Raw genomic sequence first — 14,124 nt, forward strand, 5'->3', positions numbered from 1 at the left:
AAAATCAGACCAAACATTTGATTTTCACTTTCAAACTTTTTAAAAAAAATTAAGTATAAATTAACTAAAATTTCCTGGCAAAGACATTTTGAATAAAAAAAAAATGAAAGCTCATCTCAGAAATATCAAGATGGGACATTAGGAAACCTTTGATACTTTTTTCAAATTGGGAGATTCATCGAAACCGACCCTTTCAAGCCAACAGTTTTGGTTTTGATTAATTGACATGTTCAGACAAAACACATTTTACTGTAAAATTCCTGACCCGCTGTACCAAGGACTTCCAGAGCTGAAAGCACAAGCCTCTACATCTTTAGCTAGAGAGTCAAGTCCTGTTGCTGGAAGCTGTAACACTCAGCCTCCATAGATCAAGTAAAAAGGGGGACAGGTAACATATGTTGAACAGTGAGTTACATATGAAACACCCAAAAGTCTTTACCAGAGATGTACAAGTGTTCAGCACCCAGCCTACACTTTAAAAACAAAACAAAGCAAAACACCACTTCTACAGTCAGTTCAAGTTATACTATCACCTTCAAGTACCAATGGGGAAATGTCCATAACTCACCAGTCTTTATTTGACAGACTAAAAAAAGGGGCTTTATTTATGTCTATCTGTGATTGGGAAGTGGGCTGTCATGGCCAACGGTTACAGCAAGAGTCAGGTCTAGTAGTTAGAGCAGGAGTTGGTAGGGAGGAGTCCGAGCCCAGGGTCAGACCAAGAGTCAGAGACCAGGTGCTAAAGCCAACGGTCAGAAAAGTGACATGAAAATCCTGGAGGCACGTTTTTCTCCAAAACCGCTGGTAATTGCAGAGAGATTCAAGTTCTGCAAAAGGAATCAAGAATAAAGTGAAATAATTGTGCAATTTGTAGCAGCTCTGAAGAAGTTTGCTGAGCACTGTGAATTTAATGATGTATTAAAAGACAACCTACGTAATAGGTTAGTGTGTGATCTGCACAATGAAGCAATACAGAAGCGCTGATTGTCAGAGGCCCAGCTCCCCTGGCAGAAGGCCATTGAAATTGCAATCTCTATGGAGCTGGCCGCAAAGGAAGTCCAACAGCTCAGTGCATTGACCAGAGTGCATAAAGTGTCACAAGAACCTACCCACAAGATAGTGGGGAGCCGGGAATGTTAGCACTGTGGAAAGCCGGGTCAGATGCATTGGAATGCTGGTGTAAAGACCTAGTGTGTCAACAATGGGGCAAAAAGGGACACATGGAGCGTGCCTTCAAAGAAAAGAAAGAAGAGTCAAACAGAACAGGCAAACCGGAGAAAAAGAAGCCTGCTGTCTGGCAGACCAAAAAGGAAAATCTGTACATGGTAGAGCAGACTCAGGATGATCAAAATGACACCCAGTCAGAAGAAGAAGTGGCACTCCAGGTCTTGTCCATGGCAGTTGGCTCACATTAATACTAGGTAACCCCTCTGTTGGAAGGTAAACCTGTATGAATGGACCTGGACACAGGTGCAGCAGTTTCGATGGTCTCAGACACTGTGTATAAGGAGAAGCTAAAGCATCTCCCGCTTAAGCTGACAAAAATTGTTCTGAGGACATACACTGGAGAGCTGTTTCCATGTTGGGCACTACTGATGTTAAGGTGGAACTCAATGGACAGACTGCTAAATTGCCACTGTTTGTGGTGGAAGGCAATTACCCAGCCATAATGGGAAGGTCATGGCTTAGGAAGATCCAGCTTAACTGGGCAGAAGTGCACAGGATTGCTAAAGAAGAAACAGGTCGGACAGCTGTATTAAAGAAACATGCTGCTGTTTTTGGAGAGGACCTGGGAAGTATGAAGGGAATCACTGTGAAATTGAACATTAAGCCTGACAGCCAACCAAATTGTTTGAAAGCCAGAACTGTGCCATATACCATCAGGCCAAAATCTGAAGCGGACCTGGAACGCCTGGTCAAAAATGGAGTCCTCGTACCAGTTACTCACAGTCAATGGGCAACCCCCATCATTCGAGTATTGAAGAAAGATGGCTCAATTTAGATTTGTAGGGATTTTAAAGTCATCAATGACCTCTTTGCTGGCCTGGATGATGGACAAAAGTTCAGCAAGACTGATCTGAGTCCGGCGTATTTACAGTTGCACATCGATGAGAAGTCCCAAGAGCTGTGGACTATCGTGACACATAAAGGGCTGTACCGATACTGTCACTTGCCCTTCGGTATAATGTCTGCTCCAGCTTTGTTCCAGAGGGCTATGGACCAGATCTTGAGTGACTTGCCAGGAAGCCAGTGCTATCTTGATGACATCCTGGTCACTGGCAAGAATGAGGAGGATCACCTTAAGAACTTGCAGGCTGCCCTACAAAGACTGGAAGAGTATGGCCTACGAGTCCACAAAGACAAATGTGAATTCTTCCAGCCCTCTATTGAATATTTGGGACATATCATAGATGCTACTGGCCTTCGTAAGGCTTCTGAGAAAGTCAAGGATATCGTGGAAGCTCCACCTTCTCAAAACGTAAGCTAATTTCACTCTTTTTTAGGGTTATTGAACTATTATGGAAAGTTTATTCCACAGTTAGCAACACTACTAAAGCCACTACATGAACTCTTTGGCCAGAACAAGGTCTGGAAGTGGACTGAAGCCTGTGATGTTGCATTTAACGAGGCTAAATGTGCATTGCTAAATTCAGAGATTCTGATATATTTTGATCCGTCCTTACCTCTACAGTTGCCCTGCGATGCCTCCTCTTATGGCGTGGGAGCAGTCGTGTCCCACTTTATGCCTTTATGCTTTTGCCTCATGCAAAGCAGAAACTAACTATGCCCAAATTGAACATGAAGCACTGGGAATTGTTTTCGGAATTCGGAACTTTCACCAGTACCTGTTTGGACGGAAGTTCACACTTCTTACCGACCATCAACCTCTAACATCAATTTTTGGACCATGCACAGGCATTCCACCATTGGCTGCTAGTCATATGCAACAATGGGCATTGTTGCTTTCTGCACACACTTATGAGATCAAATATTGGAAATCCAATCTGCACGGCAACATGGATGGTCACTCAAGGCTGCCTTTACCAGTTAAACATCAAGATATCGGCCAGAAAAAAATCTTCTACTTTGAACAGGTAGAGAATACACCCATCACTGCTACTCAAGTAAAGAAGGAAGCTCGCATTGACCCAGTACTGTCCCAAGTTATGGACCTAGTGAAGCATGGAACATCTCTCTCAGATCTCACCTGACCTTCTTCTCTACATGTCCAAGAGGATGGAGTTATCAATCCATTCTGGTTGCTTGTTGTGGGGGATGTGCATCATTATGCCACCACTGCTGAGATCACAGATGTTAGAACAACTACATTCAGTCACTGTGGAATAGTGCACATGAAATAAATTGCATGAAGCTACTTTTGGTGGCCTGGCCGGGACAGTGCCATTGAAGAGAAGGTAAGAGCTTGTACTTCATGTCAGAGTGTGAGGAACGCGCCTCAGTTGGTGCCCCTATACCCATGGCACTGGCCTGAAAACCTGTGGCAGCATATTCACGTTGATTTTGCAGGCCCATTTGAAGGAAGCATGTTCCTGATTGTTGTAGATGCCCACTCTAAATGGACAGATGTCTCTGTAATGCTGTCCATTACTGCTGAAAGTACTATCCAGAAACTGCATGAAATCTATAGTCATTTCGGTCTGCCAGAACAACTTGTGAGTGACAACGAACCGCAGTTCATCTCTCAGGAGTTTGAAAATTTTATGAAAGCAAATTGGATACATCACATCACTTCAGCACTATATCATCCATCTACCAATGGATTAGCTGAAAAGTTTGTGCAGACCATGAAACAAGCTTTAAAATCTGCAAAGGGACATTCATTCATTCAAAAGTTTCTGGACACCTTCTTACTATCCTACAGAAACACACCTCATGCTATGACCAAAGCATCCCTGGCCTTTCTAATGATGGGACGACAGCTGCGCACTTGTTTTGATCTGATGAAACCCACCAAAGCACGACAAGTTGTGCAATGTCAACAGCAAAACAAAGTCATCAGAGAGCAAAAGTCCGAACCTTTAGTCCTGGCCAGCCTGTCCTAACTTAGAACTATGCTTCTGGAGCTAAATGGGTACCTGCTACAGTCATCGTCCAAACAGGACCTGTTTCCAACATTGTCCAGACTGCAGCTGGTCTCACCTCGTGGTGGCATGTAGACCAGTTGTTGCCAGGTTATGCATGTCCCAAGGACACATATCCAGTTGAACTGCCTGATCTCACCATTACAGGTGAGATATCATTGAGTCAAAAGTCACCCGTTTCTGATTCCCCTTCTCCATCCCCCTCTGCAGCAGATACAGCCCCCTCATCTGTTCAAGCAGGTACAACATCCTCACCTGTTCAAGCTACGAGTCCTGAGCCCATATAAGTCCTGAGCCCATTATTAGACCCGCACCAATGACACCTTCCGGTATAAGAACACCAGAAGTCTGCCATAATCCACTAGAGAGAGAAGCCCTCCTCAACAGCTGGATCTTTAGCTAGGGCAAACATGTTACAGGGCAGAATAATCCCCGGGGTTTAGCAGGGAAATGAGGCAGTTTCCCCTCATTCCCTAGTTTAGTGATTGGTCTGTTAAATGGGAGTTTTCATTAAGGGGGGAGGAATATGTTGTGTATTTTGTGTCTTGCCTAATTGCCTAGCTTGCTGTAGCAACAGAGCTTAGCTTGTTGCCATAGCAATAGAGTTAGACTATTAGAGGAGAGTTCAGCCAGTCTTGGTTGGTTTTAGTGTTAATTCAATAAAGACGCTCCTTGTGTAGCATCTTTCTGTGATCCTGTGCTGATTTCTCTCTCTGAATACAAGCAATTAAAAAGAATTCAACATATCAACATCAGCCACTCGCAGCTGCCAAAGGAGGACTGAGGTTGGGATTACTGATAAAAAACCCTGTGGGGTGGGTGTCTTGCCGATTAATTATCTGGTTTTCCCCCATTCATTCTATTTGTCTTGATCCCTGGACTCAGCGCTTGCGAGTGGGGAAGTATTGCTCATCAAGGTGCTCAGGATGGTGTATACAGTGGTTTCTGGAGAAGGGCTAGAGCCAGTGTTAGTTGAGTCTTTAGAAGGGACCCCTAGAAAACTGAACCAGGCCCTTTTTGCTGCTGACAATACTTGGCAGAAGGAGTACAATTAATTTTCCAGTAATGTGATTGAATCGATAATTGGAAAACGGTCTCATACTTGCGGCAGGGACCGTCATCTTATTTGATGTTTGTACGGCACCTGGCACAATGGTGTTCTGGTTAATGACTAGGGCTTCTAGGTGCTATGGTAATACAAATAACTAACAGTAAGAATGCTTCATGTAGTTGGACTGTTCAGTTGTAGTCAGGGAAGTTTCCCATGAGTGCCTTTGAGTCAATCGAGATGATAGCAAATCCACTATAGACAAAAAATATTGAGTATGGAAATGGAACATGTCCTGTGAACACAAGGGTGTACATCACAAGTAGGGAGTTTTGGTAAATGAGCAGAGTCACAAATACTGCAATAGCCATGGCTTCAATTGCTGCAGAGATTTTCAGATTGTATTTGAAACTTAGCCATGAGTAGTTCTAGGTTCCCCAATATCTGTGTGCTAGAGGCATAGAATAGCTATTCTACTTATTCAAGCTCATCCTGATCATTTTCAATAAGGAGGAAACAGCCCACAGAATTTTCATTTAATGAAAGAAACTAAGGTAAAGCAGCATCCTCCAGATCTCCATGGCAATTCCTGTGGATGGCATGGCCATCCAGACTCCCTCACTTACATTCATGGTGTCAGAAAGGCACTGCTCTATGTAGGTAGATGTCACATGGTCTTGCTCACCTAATTCCTAAGGCAAGAGAATGGAGGATAGGACATAGTCAAAAGTGTAGACTTTGTTGCAGATATGTGTTTAGGATTACAGTCTTGTGCCTATCAAAGTTAGTTTATGTAAGAAAAAAACAAGGTTACTTACCAGTAACTGCTGTTCTTTGAGATGTGTTGCTCATGTCCATTACACTATAGGTGTGTGCATGCCTCCATGCATGGTTACCCGGAACTTTTTTCCCCTTAGCAGATCCCATAGGTGCACATGCCCCCTTCTTTATGCCAACTCCAGCAGTGGGGACGGGGGGGTGGCTTGTGGAATGGACATGAGAAACACATCTCAAAGAACAGCAGTTACTGGTAAGTAACCTTGTTTTCTTCTTCGAGTGCTTGCTCATGTTCATTCCACTATAGGTGACTAACAAGCAATACCTTTGGAGGTGGGTTGGAGTTACCGGTGAGCTGCCCTCAGCACCGCTCTGCCAAATTCCACATCCTCTCTCGCCTGCTGGATGATGGTGTAGTGGGACATGAAGGTATGCACCGACGACCAGGTGGTGGCGGCTTTGCAGATGTCCTGCACGGGCACTCCAGGAAGACTATGGGCCAGGCTTGAGCTCTGATTGAGTGCACTGTGATGGTTCCTGGAAGCGGCCCTCGTCGGCTTATAGCAGAACTTGATGCATGACATAATCCATGAGGAGATGAGCTGGGTGGAGACAGGTGTGCCTTTTATCCAGTCAGCTACTGTGACAAAGAGCTGCATCGATTTCGGAACGGCTTTGTACACTCGATGTAGAAGGCCAGGGCTCATTTCATGTCCAGCGAGTGCCATCTCCTCTCCTTCAAACCATGAGATTTGGGAAAAAACACAAGGAGAAAAATATCCTGATTCTTTAGGCAGAAAGGCCTGATGCGGCCTCAACTGAACCTTGTCCTTATAGAACACTATATAAGGGGGCTCCGAGGTCAGGGACCTAATCTCGGAGACCCTGCTAGCTGAGGTAATGGCCACCAGGAAGGCTACCTTCCATGAAAGCAGGAGCAGAGGGCATGAAGCCATGGATTTGAAGGGGGACCCCGTGAGTCTTGAGAGAACCAGATTGAGATCCCAGGGAGGCACTGGGTCACAGACCTATGGATAAAGCCTCTCCACCCCTTTGAAGAACCTGACCAACATGGGATGGGAGAACAGCGATCTCCCCTCTAGCGGCTGATGAAAGGCTGAAAAGGCCGCCAGGTGAACCTTCAATGAGGCCAACACCAGACCCTGGAGCTTTAGCTGGAGCAGGTACTCCAGGATCGCCTGTATAGGTGAGAGGCTGGGCGGGATGCCCTGGGACTCCACCCAACAGGTAAACCGTCTCCACTTAGCCCAGTACACGACCTGTGTAGAGGGCTTCATGCTGTCAAGCAGGACTTGCCGGATCTGAACCAAGCAGGCTCTCTCGCCTTCCATCAGCCACAGAGCCTCCATGCCATGAGGTGCAGGGAGTCCATGGGTGCAACAGGCGACCATGGTCCTGGGATAGAAGGTTGTTCCGCCTCGGGAGCCCCAGGGGTGCGGTGATTGAGAGGTCCAGTGGCATGCTGAACTAGTGCTGTCTCAGCCAGGCTGGAGCGATTAGTATGATGTCCGCTCTGTCCCTTTTTATTTTCAGCAGGACCCTGAGCAGGAGCGGAATGGGCTGGAATGTGTACATGAGGCTCCCCATCCAGCCCATGAGGAATGAATTGGAAATCGACCCGGTGTCTCGATCCCAGAGAGAGCAAAACCTTGGACATTTCCTGTTCCAGGCTGATGTGAACAGGTCCACTTGGGAAACACTCCACTTCTGGAAGATCATAGATGACACCTCTGGGTGTAGCAACCAGTTGTGGCAGGGTAGAAACGACCTGCTGAGGCGATCCGCCTCATCGTTCCTCACTCCCAGAAGGTGAGAGGACGTCAAGTGGAACTCGTGTCTCACAGCAAAGTCCGACAGGTGGATAGCTTCCTTGCAGAGGGCTGAGGAGTGCGCTGCCCCTGCCTGTTTATGTAAAACGTGGCTGCGGTGTTGTCCGTCAACATCTGCACCACCCTGCCTGACAGGAATTGGAGGAACACCTTGCACTCTAGGCAAATCGCCCTCAGCTCCTTCACATTGATGTGCAGTCTCCTCCCTCAGTAAGATCCCCTGAGTGCCTAGGTTGGCGTTGATATGGGTCCCCCAACCTACATCTGAAGCGTCAGAAATTAGGGTGACCAACGGGACCAGTTCCTCGAATGAAACGTCCTTCAGTACTGCCTGGGGAGTCTGCCACCAGTCTAGGGAGGTTAGGACGGGCAGGGGAACTGTGACCACCTGGTCCAGTGGGTGTCTGCTCGGGACATATACCAAGGCTAACCATGCCTGAAGCGGTGTGCGTCTCAGATGAGCAAGTTTCACTACGTAAGTGCAGGCAATCATGTGACCTAACAGCTGCAGGCAGTGCCTGGCTGTTGTCGTGGGGCATCAGTGCAACTGGGAGATGATGGAGACCGTCTCCTTGAAGCATGGCTGGGGCAGGAAGGCTATGGCCTGGGAAGCATCCAGGGTAGCCCCAGTGAACCCTATGCATTGCACTGGGGTTAATGTGGACTTCTGTTTGTTTATGAGTAGCCCTAGCCTGTGGCACATGGAGTAAGTGAGGGTCACGCTGTTCTGCACTCAGGATTTGGACCTGCCTCTGATCAACCAATCGTCCAGGTAAGGAAAAATTTGCACACTGTTTCATCTCAGGTGCACAGCCACTACCGCCATGCACTTGGTAAACACCCTCAGAGCCGAAGATAGGCCAAAAGGCAGGGCTGTAAACTGGTAGTGGGAGCCAGCCACCATGAAGCGAAGAAAGCGCCTGTGGCTGGGGAGGATAGACACATGAAAGTATGCATCCTTGAGATCGAGGGCGGCATACCGGTCTCCTGGATTCAGGGAAGGGATTATGGAAGCTAGGGAAACCATGCAAAATTTGAGTCTTTTGACATATTTGTTTAGTCAGCGTAGGTCTAATATGGATTTCAGACCCCCCTTCGCCTTGGGAATGAGGAATTACCTCGAATAGAATCCTTTCCCCCTTCTGCCCTGAGGGACCGTTTCCTAGGCTGAGGAGGGTGTCCACCTCCTGTACCAGGAGTTGCTCGTGAGAGGGGTCCCTGAAGAGGGATGGAGGGGGAGGGTTGTGGGGGGGGGTTAGATGTAAATTGCAGGGCATAGCCCCCAGAGACTACTCCAAGGACACATTGGATCAAAGTGATTTTGGCCCACTCAGAGTAGAAGGGCCTTAGCCTGTTTAGGAAGGGGTGGGATGAATCCAGGAGAACGGTCCAGGTGCCACTCTCAGGCACACCATCAAAAATGTCTCCTTTGGTTGCCCGATCTCCTGGGGGGCCCTTGCTGGGGAGCTGAGGACGAGCTAGAGGGCTGATTCCTTCTTCTAGACCCCCTATTTCTCTCCCATTGCCTATAGGGTTGGAAAGGTCTGGGCTGAAACCTTGGCTGCTGTTGTGCCTGGGGGCGTGACTAACCCTAGAAGACTGAGACATGTAAAGGCCCAGGGAGCAAAAAGTGGCCCTGGAGTCCTTCAGACTGTGCAACTTCGCATCAGTCTGGTCCGAAAACAAGGCCGACCCATCAAAGAGGAGGTCCTGAATGGACTGCTGAACCTCCTGGGACAGTCCAGTGGATTGGAGCCACGAGCACCTTCGCATAAAAATGGCAGAGGCTATAGCCCTACGTGCTGAGTCAGCCACATCTAAGGACACCTGGAGTGCTGCTCTAGCTACCACAGTACCCTCTTCCACGATAGTATTAAAATCCATGGCCTGGTCCTTGGTGCAGGGCCTCAGCAAAACACCCGAAAGAGTCCCACAGGTTGAAATTACACCTGCCCAGGAGAGCCTGCTGGTTGGCAATCCTAAACTGAAGGCTTGTCATTAAATACATTTTTCTCCCAAACAAGTCCAGCGTCTTGTTATCTTTGTTCTTGGGAGTCGACCATGGCTGACCCTGTCTATCCTGCAGGTTTGCAGCATCAACCACCAGGGTCCCAGGGGCAGGATGAGCAAACAAATACTCAAATGCCTTGGCTGGGACATAATACTTCTTCTTGGCCGCCTTTGACATTGGGTCAACCAAGGAGGGGATTTGCCACAGGGCCTTCATAATTTTAAGGACCCCTTTGCGGACTGGGAGGGCCACTCGATCTGGGGCAGCCGCCGCCAGCACATTAAAGAGGCTGTCTGCGGCCTCCCTTAGTTCCTCCACCTCCAGTCCCAAGTTGGAGGCAACCCTCTTGAGCAGCTCCTGGTGCACCTTAAAGTCATCCAGTGGCACAGAGTGGTCCTGGGAGACTGTCTCGTCAGGTGATGAAGAGGAGGATTGCAGGGGTGTAGCCTGAGGGGGTGCGCCTCCTCCTGGTGAAATGCAGGACCCACTGAGGTTCCCTCATGCGGGTCCGACTCTTCGTCCAAGGAGTGATGCTAGTGGGCCTTCTCCGGTACCGGAGGTACAGATTGCATCCTCGAAGATGTAGTTGATTAGGGTCCCGGTCCCACCTGGAAACCTCATAGGGCCCAATAAGGCCATTGGGGTGGCCACTGTCCTTGGAGCCATCCAGGGACTAACTGTGCCAGGGGCTCTGGCACCTTATGGGAATGCCGGCTCACCTGGCAACTACCCCACCTGGAAGATCCCGAAGCAGCATCGGAGTCCAAATCCCTGGTCCTGTGGTACTGTGTTGGGGGGGTGAGCAGTGTCCCAGGTCACGGGCTCTCTGCCTTACCAGAGAACCCCACCTTGATGCCTCCAACCTGGAGGACAACGAGGAATGCCTCGGTCACCGCGAGCGGTGCCGACGAGCAGGGTCATGCTCTGAATAGCTAGAAGTATCGGAGCATTGCCTCGGTACCGACGATTTCCGACACTGCTTGCCTTGCGGCTCTGTAGCAGCCTTCAGTGATCGAGGTTGGCACCATCCAATGCTCAGTACTGAGCCAGACTTTGGCGGGTGAATTCAGCAGTGCCGGGTCTTCCTCCGACAGCCGGGTTCTGCACCACCTTGGTGCAGGCGAACTCCTCGGTGCTGGGGAGTGGGAATGGGAGCTGTCTGCGGACCTCAACCAGCACCATCTCCTAGCTTGAGCTGCCTCTGGTGCCAGGGATCATCATCAGGAGGGAGACTCCACACTCCACAACACCGACCCAGAGCGACTGCGAGAGGAGCGGCTGTGCTTTACCCTAGGTGACCACCTTGCGGGACGTCCTCCTTCCCGTACTAGAGATTTCCTCTGCCATTCAGGGGAACCCAACGCAGGTTTCCTCTGCAGCACTGGCCCTTTCTCCCTCAGCGGAGGGCGGGGCGGAGGTGGCATGGGCAAGTCCAACAAGGCTCTTGTCGCCTGAAAAGCCTCTGGCGTCGATGGTGTCAGCAGAGGCAGAGGGGTTTTCCCACTCCCAGGAGTCGGGGGAGGCTCCCTAACCGGAGATGCAGGCACCGGAGAAAGGTCTCTACGGGCTGAGCTCAGTGCATCTCGGTACTTGACCTCACCCATACAGACAGCGTCGGGGAGTGTCCGCGTTCCGCATGCTGCTTCTTCCTCTTCTTCGGCACCTGGGAAGCGCTGCGGTGCCGAGTCATGGACGGTGCTGACGGCACACTCTGTACCGATGCCACACACAGTGCCGAGGCGGAGCAGGTTGGCTAGGATGCTGGGCGGAGCGCTGCCTCCATCAGCAGGACTTTCAACCTGATTTCAAGGCTTTCAAACTGAGGACTCAGAAAGACAGAGAAGATTTTACACTTATCCTTTCTGTGGGCTTCCCCCAAGTACTTAAGACAGCTGTCGTGGGGGTCGCTGAGCAGGAAGGCCTTCCCACAGGAGGCACACAGCTCGAAGCGTGGTGACCGGGGCATGCCCCAGCCACGCAAAGTCCCAGCCGGGACTACCTTATCTCTAACTACACTATTAACAACTACTTAACTAACTAAAACTAAAAACAAATTAACAAGTCCAAACAAGAGGAATAGTACTTGCGATAGCAAGCAAGGCTAGTTCCAGCATCCATCACGGGCAGAAAGAAGAAACTGAGGGGATGTAGGGCCGGCAGCACCTCATACACTGCGGCATGTGCATGGGACTCCAGGAGGCATCAGAGCCGGCCCTACAGGATCTGCTAAGGGGAAAAAAGTTCTGGTAGCCATGCACTGAGGCATGCACACATCTATAGTGGAATGGACATGAGCAAGCACTCAAAGAAGAACAGATTACCTCAAATCAAAACAATAAATGGGTGATCAGTGCAATCCAATCAGTAAATCATTAGAGGACCTGTTGTTTCACACCACTGGCTTCCTCAGTTCTTGATCAGATCTTGGACTCATCTATTAACTCCCAACAGGGTGATTGCCTGGGACATTTTTAACCTCAGAAGGTTTGGAGTCTGCATTTGGTTCCATTAGGTGTTCCAACACTTGGATACATATTTAGACTTCTTACATCTGCAAAACCAAAGGTGGGGTCTCCTGGGAACAGACTACATCCTGCCTCCAGTCAGGCTGGAAATACTAGAACAGCTTTTCTAGCAGTAACTCGGTCCCTTTGCTCCTGGTCCCAGCAAGACTATAGAAAGGGTAAAAGAAAAAAATGAGTCAAAAGTTTGAGGTGGGAGCAGGTTTAGTGCTGGTGAGAGCAGGAAGGGTGATTCTTTCATTTCTATTGCTCCATTTGTATGGAATTATTTTCCCTTCCCTCTAAGACGCTTCCTCTATTGCTCTAAAACCCTCTTCATCTCTTAATTTACTATTCAACAACAGTGTAAAGATTTTTTAGTCCTCCATGGGTATGATTCTATATAAAACACTTCTATAATCAAGTTAAGTAAAATAAAATGTCAGATCTCTGTATGGGGGGGGGGGGGGTGTCGATTGCATTGGAAATATATTGAGACCTCAGCTCAGCAAAGCACTTCCTTATTTTAAGCCCTTGCTTAAGTGCTTTGTTGACTTCAATTGGATTATTTGCAGGCTTACATGCTTTGCTGAATTAGGGCCTAAGATTCAGAACTATCCTATATATATCTTTAAACATTAATTGATTATTGCATTCATTGCAGCTGGAAGGCTCCTGTGCAATAAAACATTTAGTTTTTCAATGTCGCATGCTCTGAAAATATGATCGGTAAAGAACTTGCAGGAAACAAGTGAGCAGGTGTGAAATTACCCTTACATTAATTTACCTAATTATATGCAAAAAAAAACTTAGTAAAAAACTGAGATGACCCACTCCATGCATCCTATTGGCAGCAAGAAGGCACACATGATAAACCAATGATGAAATGCAGGGACTCGTAAAAGAAGTCACTTTGGGCCCTGCCCTAAGCCAAGGTTAGGAGGCAAGAGCTGATTTTTCTTTTAAATCCAATTTCATAAAGTGATTTATTGATGTTGGATTTGTTAAAAACTAGCCATTTAATATTTTTCAAGCATGCTGTGTAGCTTGGTGATATGTGACCCGGGCTAGAATAACCATACAATTGGCTGGTCTGTAGGGTCCAGCTGAACCCCAGGGGTGGAGGGCCAAAGGTGTAGGACCAAGGGTCCCTTTACAGGGACCATCTGGGGGAAGGGCAGTTCAACTCCTGGCACAACTTCAAGCCACCTATAACTTGCCCTGGGTTGTTCTGGCATCTGGGAATTGCCAGTGACCAGGAAATGGTGGTATACAAGTGGTGACCAGGAAGGTCTGGCATAGAACCCAGCCGCTTGGGGATCCCCTCAGAGTGGGTGAAGCCTCTTTTGGCCAGGGTGGGACAAAGAATTCTGCCAGATGCCTGGAATTCAACTAGAGCAATGGAATTTTCAAAGGAGGCTTGACCTGAAAGTGACACCTCTTCAAAAACATCTGATCAACTTTGACGGCCAAACTGAATAGCAAATAGTTTCCTCCTGCCTGTAAAATGTTGAAATTGTGATCACAAGAAAAGTAATTTTCTCAGAGCTGCTAAGCTCCTTTCCCATTTCCCTGTGGAACTTGTGTGCTTGTTGATAGTTACACTGAGCAATGTTTTGTAAGCAATTGAAAAGCTACTGGGAAGCACAGCTCCATAGAGCCCCAAGCCTAAACCATATGAGCTCCAGAACTACCCGTTTCCCTGTCACACAGAAATGTAATTGACATAGATTATCTGCAATATGGTATTGAAAAAATGACTGCAGGCAAAGTAGAATGCACGCCATGATTTTTTTCATGCCAATACCCAGAATGCTTTTCTAGCTCATTTATT

Source organism: Emydura macquarii, unplaced genomic scaffold (assembly GCF_026122565.2).
Source record: "Emydura macquarii macquarii isolate MOO-44397 ecotype Brisbane River unplaced genomic scaffold, CSIRO-AGI_Emac_v2 contig_499, whole genome shotgun sequence".
NCBI classification, from domain to species: domain Eukaryota; kingdom Metazoa; phylum Chordata; order Testudines; family Chelidae; genus Emydura; species Emydura macquarii.